The 10,216-nt window shown below is 41.4% G+C and overlaps 1 pseudogene; it reads left to right on the plus strand.

The window, feature by feature from the left end:
• The first annotated feature begins 7,393 nt into the window (after nt 1–7,393).
• LOC141134792 (olfactory receptor 11L1-like) lies at nt 7,394–8,356 on the plus strand (annotated as a pseudogene).
• The last annotated feature ends 1,860 nt before the right edge of the window (nt 8,357–10,216 follow it).

Here is a 10,216-nt window from a genome sequence, read left to right on the forward strand (position 1 = left end):
AAAAAAACGATGGATTTTGTTGTCGGAATGTCCGATCAATGTCCGATCGTGTGTACAGGGCATAACACTCCCTGTGGCAGTCTAAACCCTTATCACCCAGTATCACGCCATATGAAATATGGTGTGACCAGGTTATGGAGCAAGGGGGAGGGATCACGATGATCTATAGGTCACTTTCCACAGTACACTCTAAACTTAGTTATATGCTAGCCTGGGAGAAGGACCTTTCTCAAGAATGGGAATTGGATGATTGGCATGCAGCAGTCTAATGTTCATACTGAGGCCTCCTTAATATTTTACTAATGGAGGCAGATCTGAAAGTCCTAGCACTATGGTACCTAGTCCCTACCAGACTAGCAAAATTATAGCCGTCAACCTCCCCTCTCTGCTTCAGAGGATGCTCTCACTTGGGCTCGATGTTACACATATGGTGGGATTGCCCCAAAATAAGAGGGTTCTGGAATAGGGTCTTCACGATAATTAGAAAGGTTACAGGACTCTCAATACCCAAAACTCCTCACATGATGTTACTAAACTTCCCAGTAGAAAAGACCTCTAAAAGTAAGAGGAGCCTAACTAATTTTATCCTCCTGGGAGCAAAACTGACTATAGCAAAAGCCTGAAAACAGCCTTCTGTCTACTGCACTAGGGCAAAACAAAACATTTCATGGATCATGGCCCAGGAGAAGGTGGTCAGTATCCTCCAAGACACAGTCCAGAAATTCGAAGCCACCTGGAAACCTTGTGCCGACTATATGCACATCTACCTGTTACCCATGTAGAACTTTGTTAAGCTCTGTTTTCTCAGATGCCCCAGTAGGACATCTACCTTCCTTTTACTCTGCCAGCTCTCCTCCCTTCTCTTCTTTTTCCTTTTCCAATTCTCTCTATTGTTTCTTTTTTTGTCTTTCTCTCTCTCACTCTATCTCCTCATAATGTGTTCTTGGTTAAGTTATGAGACGCTCCCTCTAGTATAGGTGGGAGATGCATAACAGAGCACTCTGAAAGAGGGGACAAATTACATGTCCAACATTCTCAGAGGGAGACTTCAACCAGATGGGGTTAGACACCACAGTTAAATTTGCATTGCTCTCTTCATTTTTAAGTCTTCGGGAGCAGATACCCCCAATTGCCTGAAATATATTGTTCATAGGCTCTAATGTATGTAAGGGTATAAGCAGGTCTTGTTGGGTCAATGACCTTTCTATTTCCTATACTAAAACACAGGATTGGGGTATACCATACCTTACAACAGGAGCCACCTTCTAGACTGGATCCAACAACTCTACTGTTAAGAGTCAGGATCATTAGAGACTCTTTATTTGTCACTCCTTAACACCATATTGGGCTCCTCTTGTTCATTTCATAGGGTATCGAAATCCCCCATTTCCACATTGTTATACATTTGAAAAGGGTCTAAGACATTTTAATGATCATATAACTTTTTTTATTTAGGATGCTTGTGTATTACTTTACCTACTATCATTGAATACTCCTACTATGCTATGTAACTGCTCCTAACCTACACATAGGGGTTATTTACAAAAGGCAAATCCACTTCGCACTACAAATGCACTGAAAGTGTATTGGAAGTGCAGTCGCTGTAGATCCGAGGGGAAGATCTGAAATGAGGGAAAGCTCTGCTGATTTTATCATCCAATCATGTACAAGCTAAAATGCTGTTTTTTATTTTCCTTGTATGTCCCCCTCAGTTCTACAGCGACTGCACTTGAAAGTGCACTTGCAGTGCAAAGTGGATTTGCCTTTCGTAAATAACCCCCATAGTGTTATGATTTGTAACCTCATACTGCAAATCCTTTCTTGGTTATGTAATCATCTATTTTTTTTTTAATCTTCAATAAAAATTGATTGAAAGAGATAAGTTGTGGCAGTACGGTTCTCTGTCATGGTGTTTGTCGCCCAGGATTCTTAACTAGACAGGTTGAGGGGCTCCAGGATGATTGCTTATTTTGGAGGAAACATTTTTTTCAGTTTTGTCCCTGGTTGGTAGATTCTGGTTTGGGACCTGGAGCCTGGAGATTTCATATTGATCTGGGTGGGATGAAATTTCCAGTCCTGGGACCAGGATTTGAGAATAGCCAGGGCACTAATTGTTCAGGGGTGTGTGTGTCTTTTTGTAGAGTCAGAACCAGGGTTCTGGGCTCCACCCTCCCGAGGTGTGCAAGGGAGAAGTCAGAGGGCTGCATAGTGCAGTCTGCGATGGAAAAGAGGGCCGAGCCTGAGAGCCAGAGCAGCAGTGAAGCTGTAAGGAAAAGAGCTGACTTAGGTACAGAATTCATACAGTAACACAGTGACTCTGTGTTACAGGGTCTGAATAACTGAGGCACAAAGCCTGAGCCGTGGTGCTGCTGCTAAAGATAGCCAGGTGGCTGAATTTGATTTAGTTATTTTGTGTTGTTTCTGGAAACCCCTGCGTGAGCAATGATTTGTGTTACTAGACTGTTTATTTTTGTTTAAAGTGGAGTTCCACCCAAAAAATAAAAAATGTCATTAATGTGCATGAAATATATAAAAAAAAACATTTGGAGAAATTTTTTTTACTCACCTCTTAATGCCTGTTGCTAGGGGGTCCCTCGTAATCTGCCTCCTTACTCACCTTGGCTCCTTATGTCACTTCCCTCTGCGCCAGAAGGGAGATCAGCTCTGCCCCCTCCCTCTAGGTAATCATCTAGGACATGTCACAGGTCCCAGCTGATGGGACAGTCTCGGCACGCGGCTTGCATATGCGCAGTGGGTGCCCAGCTGTGAAGCCACAGCCAGGCTCCCACAGTTACAATGCCGGCGCCGCCGAGCAGAGGGGGAGACGAGCGGGGCTTCGAACCCCCGCATCGCTGGACCCTGGGACAGGTAAGTGTCCGATTATTAAAAGTCAGCAGCTGCATTATTTGTAGCTGACTTTATTTTTTTTTTAAGCAGAACTCCGCTTTAATAAAAGTGGGCCAACAAGACTTTAAACGGCATACCTGGCACGGACTGTGTTCACTGGTAAGCTCTACACCAGGGATCTTCAAACGACGGCCCTCCAGCTGTTGCGGAACTACACGTCCCATGAGGCATTGTAAAACTCTGACATTCACAGACATGACTAGGCATGATGGAGTTCCTGAACAACCGGAGGGCCAGAGTTTAAAGACCCCTGCTCTACACTAAAGCTAATTAACTCCAAACATTACAAAGTGTATATATGTTTCATTTTATTTTACACTTTGAATTAGAAGTGCACCTTGGGTGGCCTGTTAGCACAGCACTTTTGATATTATAAATCATTTATCTGTTATATCTACAAGTGGCAGTCATGCAGTATTGATACTTAAAGCAGAATTCCACCCAAAAGTGGAACTTCCGCTCATTTGTCTCCACCTCCTCTTCTGGTGCCACACCTGGCACCTTTCGGGGGGAAGCGGATACCTGTCTTTGACAGGTACCCTGTCCCCACTTTCAGGAGACTGGACCACTGTGAATTATGTCAGCATCTCTCCTCCCTCCTTCTTCCCCTATCACTGGGCCAGTAGGAGAGCGCAGCGGTGCCTCACCCTATGCACAGTAGGGACCCAACGTGAATCCTTAATGCTTCACTACCGGGTTCCCTTACCAGCAATGGTGGCAGCAGTACCCGTTAGCTGATGGAAACATCAGCTGCGGTGCCGACATCGATGTACTCCAGGGCAGGTACGTGTCCTATTATTAAAAGTCAGCAGCTGCAGTACATGTAGCTGATGGCTTTTAATTTTTGCAGGGCTGGGCGGACCTCCGCTTTAAGGGTCTATATCTTCCCCTCTTTGATGGGAGGCCCCCTTCTATTCACCTCTCCTTGCTCTGTTTGCCTCTTTTTTGCCTATTTTTGATAGATGGTGATGTAGTCTCTGATCTGAGTGTCGTTATAAAGATTTTATGAATGAACATCATTTATATTGTTCGAATACTTACCTTACCTTGTACTCCTGAAGAAGAGGATGTTTGAGGCTAGGAAATGCCTTGAGAAATTCCCTCTTATGTATCTTATATATGTTGTCACACTATATTGTCACATCATAAAGTTGGAGGCTAACCTAGGTTTAGGTACTATGCACTAGAGGATATGTAATGTATGGACTTATGAAAACTGTAGATATGTATTGAAACAAGGCAAATGCACCAAGTGTTATTAAAGGAGTGAGATTTCTATACACAAAGTATCCAGGGCAATAACTTCACATCAGGAATATAGACATTTTATAGAAAGACCTGAACAAAAGAATGGGGTTGGCAACTGCATGGCAAATGGGGTTTAATGTGGAGAAATGTAAGGTAATGCACTTGGGGGCTAAAAACATAAACACAAACTACTCACTAGGGGAGAGCCTCTGGGAGAATCAAGGATGGAGAAAGATCTAGGGGTCCTAGTAGATGACATACTGAGCAATAGTATGCAATGTCAAGCTGCAGCTACCAAAGCCGGCAGAGGTTTAGCATGCATAAAAAGGGGATATACTCCAGAGATAAAACTATGATCCTACTTTATAAAACTCAGGTCAGGCCAGAAGGGATGAGCTGGAGAGAATCCAAAGAAGGGCAAAGAAATGAATAAGGGGACTGGAAGACTTCACTTACAAGGAACAACTACAAGCACTACATTTATTCTGGAGAAAAGACGATAGAGAGGGGACATGATAGTGATTTACAAATACAGTTGTGCTCATAAGTTTACATACCCTGACAGAATTTATGATTTCTTGGCCATTTTTCAGAGAATATGAATGATAACACAAAAACATTTCTTTCACTCATGGTTAGTGTTTGGCTGAAGCAATTTATTATCAATCACAGTTTTTACTCTTTTTAAATTATAATAGCAACAGAAACTACCCAAATGACCCTGATCAAAAGTTTACACACCCTGGTGATTTTGGCCTGATAACATGCACACAAGTTGACACAAAGGGGTTTGAATGGCTATTTAAGGTAACCATCTTCACCTGTGATCTGTTTTCTTGTAATTAGTGTGTGTATAATGAGTTTCTGGCCTCCTGACAGACCCATGCATCTTTCATCCAGTGCTACACTGACGTTTCTGGATTCTGAGTCATTGGGAAAGCAAAAGAATTGTTAAAGGATCTGCGGAAAAAGGTAGTTGAACTGTATAAAACAGGAAAGGGATATAAAAAGATATCTATGGAATTGAGAATCAGGAGTGTTCAAACTCTAATCAAGAAGTGGAAAATGAGGGGTTCTGTTGAGACCAAACCACGGTCAGATAGACAAACTAAAATTTCAGCCACAACTGCCAGGAAAATTGTTCGGGATGCAAAGAAAAACCCACAAATAACTTAAGGTGAAATACAGGACTCTCTGAAAACATGTGGTGTGACTGTTTCAAGATGCACAATAAGGAGGCACTTGAAGAAAGATGGGCTGCATGGTCGAGGCGCCAGAAGAAAGCCATTACTATGCAAATGCCACAAAGTATCCCTCTTACAATACGCCAAACAGCACAGAGACAAGCCTCAAACCTTCTGGCACAAAGTCATTTGGATTGATGAGACCAAAATTTTGCTTTTTGGCCACAACCATAAACGCTACATTTGGAGAGGAGTCAAAAAGGCCTATGATGAAAGGTACACCATTCCTACTATGAAACACAGAGGTGAATCGCTAATGTTTTGGGGATGTGTGAGCTACAAAGGCACAGGAAATTTGGTCAAAATTAAAGGCAAGATGAATGCAGTATGTTATCAAAAAAATACTGGAGGAACATTTGCATTCATCAGCCAGGAAGCTGCGCATGGGACGTACTTGGACTTTCCAACATGACAATAAACCAAAACACAAGGCCAAGTCGACCTGTCATTGGCTACAGCAGAATAAAGTCAAAGGGTCTGGAGTGGCCATCTCAGTCTCCTGACCTCAATATCATTGAGCCACTCTGGGGGGATCTCAAACATGCAGTTCATGCAAGACAGCCCAAGAATTTACAGAAACTGGAGGCTTTTTGCCAAGAGGAATGGCCAGCTTTACCATCTGAGAAGATAAAGAGCCTCATCCATAAATACCACAAAAGACTTTAAGCTGTCATTAATGCTAAAGGGGGCAATACACAGTGTTAAGAACCGGGGTATTTAAAAATGTTTGGAAGACAAGGAAAGGGCTCTGTCTGTAGGAATTGATGAACAAAGACCCTCAAGTCAGGATTATTGATAATTATTTTTATAAAAACTGAAAATTAAAAAATATAGAAAAATACTTTTGAAGTTACTTTGCAATGTTAAACTGTATTTGATTTTTTTGACACAAGCTTTTTGTAAACTTTGTTCTTTTTTTACTACAAAATATGTAACACATGTAAATTGTGGAAAGTAATGGAAAATTGCCTACAAATGATTCTCTACAACAGTACACACTCCACTACAACAGTCCACACTCCACTACAAAAGTACACACTCAACACATTCCAGAAAAGCAGTCAGAACAAATACTCTGGGTTCTCAAATTGAAGGTATACAAATTGGCCTTTTGTGCTCAGCATTGATTAATGGCCAGATTTTGCAGCATCAGCATGCAATAAATAATTTGATAATATGTCCAATGAAAACAACAAAAAGTCAAGTAAGTAGATTCAGAATTAACGTCTGCAATTGAGAAATATATAACTCAATAAAAATTGTTTTTACAGCACACTGATGACTTCACCTATTGACAATTAATTAAGTTTGTTTAAAAAAAAATCATTAAAAAATAATTCCCTTCTGTGAAAAAAAAGTGAAAATATCAACAGTCACTACACATCCCCAGTGCTTCCATGTATGGTAATTAATTCTAGGTATCTATAAAAGAAGAGCTACTATGTATTAGAAAAAAAATATCTTCATTCAGTGAACAGCATCTCCTGTTGATCTGAACTTTTTTGAATATTACATTCTCTTTAAAGACATTTTCACGTTTTACCACAGCACCAAAAGTTCATTACTTTTATAGAATTGCATATGAAAAGGGAAGGAAAAAACAAATACTACGTAGGAAAGGCTGATAAATATATTTGAACTGCAAGAATTTAGGGTACTATATCTATTTATCACTACTTTTTTCAGTTTTGTATTGCAAATATTTTGGACTGGCATTTAATAATGCATTGAACCTTTTTACTATCAAAGTGAATTGAATTAGATATAATTAGATATCTAATCCTAGCAATTAAGATGCGACTTGTTTTGAATCTGTTCAATGTTCAATACCCAATGTGATGTAACTAATACTGACCCATCAGAATCTGTATTTGACTTGCACTCACTCCAACAAAGTGAAATGACTGCCTTCCTGCCTTCCTTCCTTCCTTTCATATTTGAATTCAATCATTTACATTAGCTAGACAAGTCAGGTTTTACAATTCATGATCTTCTGCCTTCAGCAAATGGATCAAAGAAATGTGACCAGAATTACAACAATTCACCTCCTGGGATTTCAGATTCCCCAAAGTATTACATTTTTGGTATTTTTTCTTTTCCTTTTGATTTATTGTATGACAATATGTGGAAACCTCCTGATTATCACATTGGTGTCCTACAGCAAACCCCTCCATTCTCCCATGTACTTCTTCCTCTCCCAGCTCTCTGTATTAGATATAGTACTAGCGACTGATATTCTTCCCAACATTATCTGCACTGTTTTAACAAAAAAGACCGTGATGTAATTTTCTGATTGCCTTGCTCAGTTTTATTTCTTTGTTATCACAGAAACTTCAGAGTGTCTTCTTCTGACAGTGATGAGTTGGGACAGATATTTGGCCATCTGTAAACCATTGCATTATACTTTGAAAATGAACCACCAGGTTTGCTGTATACTGGTCATCCTTTGCTGGATCTTAAGTGTGTTAGTAGCTTTGGTTTACACTGTAACCATATCAATGTTACAATTTTGTGGTCCCAATATAATTGATCACTTTTTCTGTGACTTCAATCCAATCTTACAACTCTCCTGCTCCGATACCACCGCTGCTCAATTTGAAGGGACATTTTTGGGTGTTATATTTGTTGTCATCCCATTCTATATTATTATTGTATCATATGCTTATATTATATCTACTATTTTTAAAATCCCATCTATTACTGGCAGACAGAAAGTTTTCTCAACATGCAGTTCTCACCTGACTGTGGTTTGTATCTATTATGGTACCCTAGTTTGTGTATATTTGATACCTAATAGAGGACAGACAAGGGACGTTACTAAACTCATATCATTGCTGTACACTGTAGTAACTCCAATGATAAATCCACTTATATATAGTCTGAGGAATAAAGAATTGAAACAAGGTGTCGGCAAACTCATCCAGAACATTTTGGACAGGCATTTAAGTAAAAAGTAAGATTTGAACTCATTAATAATAATTTTAAACTATTTCCGATTAGTAATAGGCCAACTTTTTCACCTAACAAATGCTAATCCTGTAAAATTGCAGTGCCTATTGATTGAACTGTCAGAAACCATAAAATCAGACTGAGACAGAAGTAAAGTTAAATCACACTTGTTTATTAATAAAAGTAAAAAGAACAAACAAAGCCAAAACATAGCCAAAATACAGTAACCAGAACGGATAGTCAGCCAAGCCAGAAGTCAGGGATCAATGTAGTGGAACAGAAAGCAGGATCTGGAGCCAGAAGGGATGTCAGCAAAGCAAGTCTTTGAACAGGAATGCAGGAGAGTCTCTGTGATGTTGACCAACGCGAAGGCAGAGATCCACTGGGCTGAATGGCTTAAACAGGCAGGACTGACGATCAGGATATCATCAACAGTTAAGTAACTGTGGAGAGATAGGAGCTGGCAATTAGGTGACAGCTGAGATGCCAGCTCAGAGAAGGAAGGGCTGAGCCCAGCCCTGACATAAACATGCTTTTTAGGTGAGAATAACATTTGTCCTCTTTTGTAAAAGTTGCAAAAATTTAGAATAATAGACCATCCTTTCAACCTATCAGATGTCATTGCTTGAAAATTTCAATAGCTATTGATTCAAATGAAGTCTTAAATACTGGTGAAAATTTTTGAGAAATATGTTATGTAGTTATGCAAAGCTAAAGAAAAGCGTAATAGAGCAAAATGTGCAAACAATCTCCTGGAACATACTGTATTTGTTTGGAATCATTTTGCATAGAAACTTTGAGTTTAAAGGCACACGTTTACTAAAGTAGGTATGTGAAAAGCCTTAGTACTTTATACTGGTATGTGGGTTGGTCGATACGGTTAGTTATTTCTAAAACGCTAAATTCAATCATGCAATATACCGTATTTATCGGCGTATAACACGCGCCGGCGTATAACACGCACCCAAGTTAAGGAGGGAATTTTAAGGAAAAAAACTTTTAGGAGTAAAGTTTAAGGAAGAAAAACTTACATTAAAATGCCCATCAATGCAGCGTTATCGGTGTCCATCTGCAGCCTTGTCAGTGTCAGTGCAGCCTTGCCCCAGTGTCCATTGCAGCCTTGTCAGTGCAGCCTTGTCAGTGCAGCTTTGCCCCAGTGCAGAATTGTCAGTGCAGCCTTGCCCCAGTGTCCATTGCAGCCTTGTCAGTGCAGCTTTGCCCCAGTGCAGCCTTGTCAGTGCAGATATGTCAGTGCAGATATGTCAGTGCAGCCATGTCAGTGCAGCCATGTCAGTGCAGCCTTGTCAGTGCAGCTTTTCTCCAGTGCAGCCTTGCCCCAGTGCAGCTTTGCCCCCATGCAGCCTTGCCCCAGTGCAGCCTTGCCCCCCCGTGCAGCCTTGCCCCCCCCGTGCAGCCTTGCCCCCCCCCGTGCAGCCTTGCCCCCGTGCAGCTTTGCGGGATCGCCGCGATCCCTGCCGTCATACACAGCCCTGTGTAAATTTAAATATGGCGCCGAGACTGCAGGGACTCGGCGGAGCGCTGATACACATAGCCGAGAGTCCTCTGGTTTTCTCGGCGCCGCTTACAGTCCCGCCCAGTTCCGCCCTATGGGCGGGACTGTAAGCGGCGCCGAGAAAACCCGAGGACTCTCGGCTATGTGTAGCTCCGCTCCGCCGAGTCCCTGCAGTCTCGGCGCCGTATTTGAATTTCCACACGGCTGTGTATGTCGGCGCCGATGGCGGCAATTGCCGCGATCGCTCCGATCACACACAATTGGGGGGGATCGGCCTATAACACGCACCCACGATTTTCCCCTGATTTTCAGGGGAAAAAAGTGCGTGTTATATGCCGATAAATACGGTACTATA

This window comes from Aquarana catesbeiana, linkage group LG03 (genome assembly GCF_042186555.1).
Source record: "Aquarana catesbeiana isolate 2022-GZ linkage group LG03, ASM4218655v1, whole genome shotgun sequence".
NCBI classification, from domain to species: Eukaryota; Metazoa; Chordata; class Amphibia; order Anura; family Ranidae; genus Aquarana; species Aquarana catesbeiana.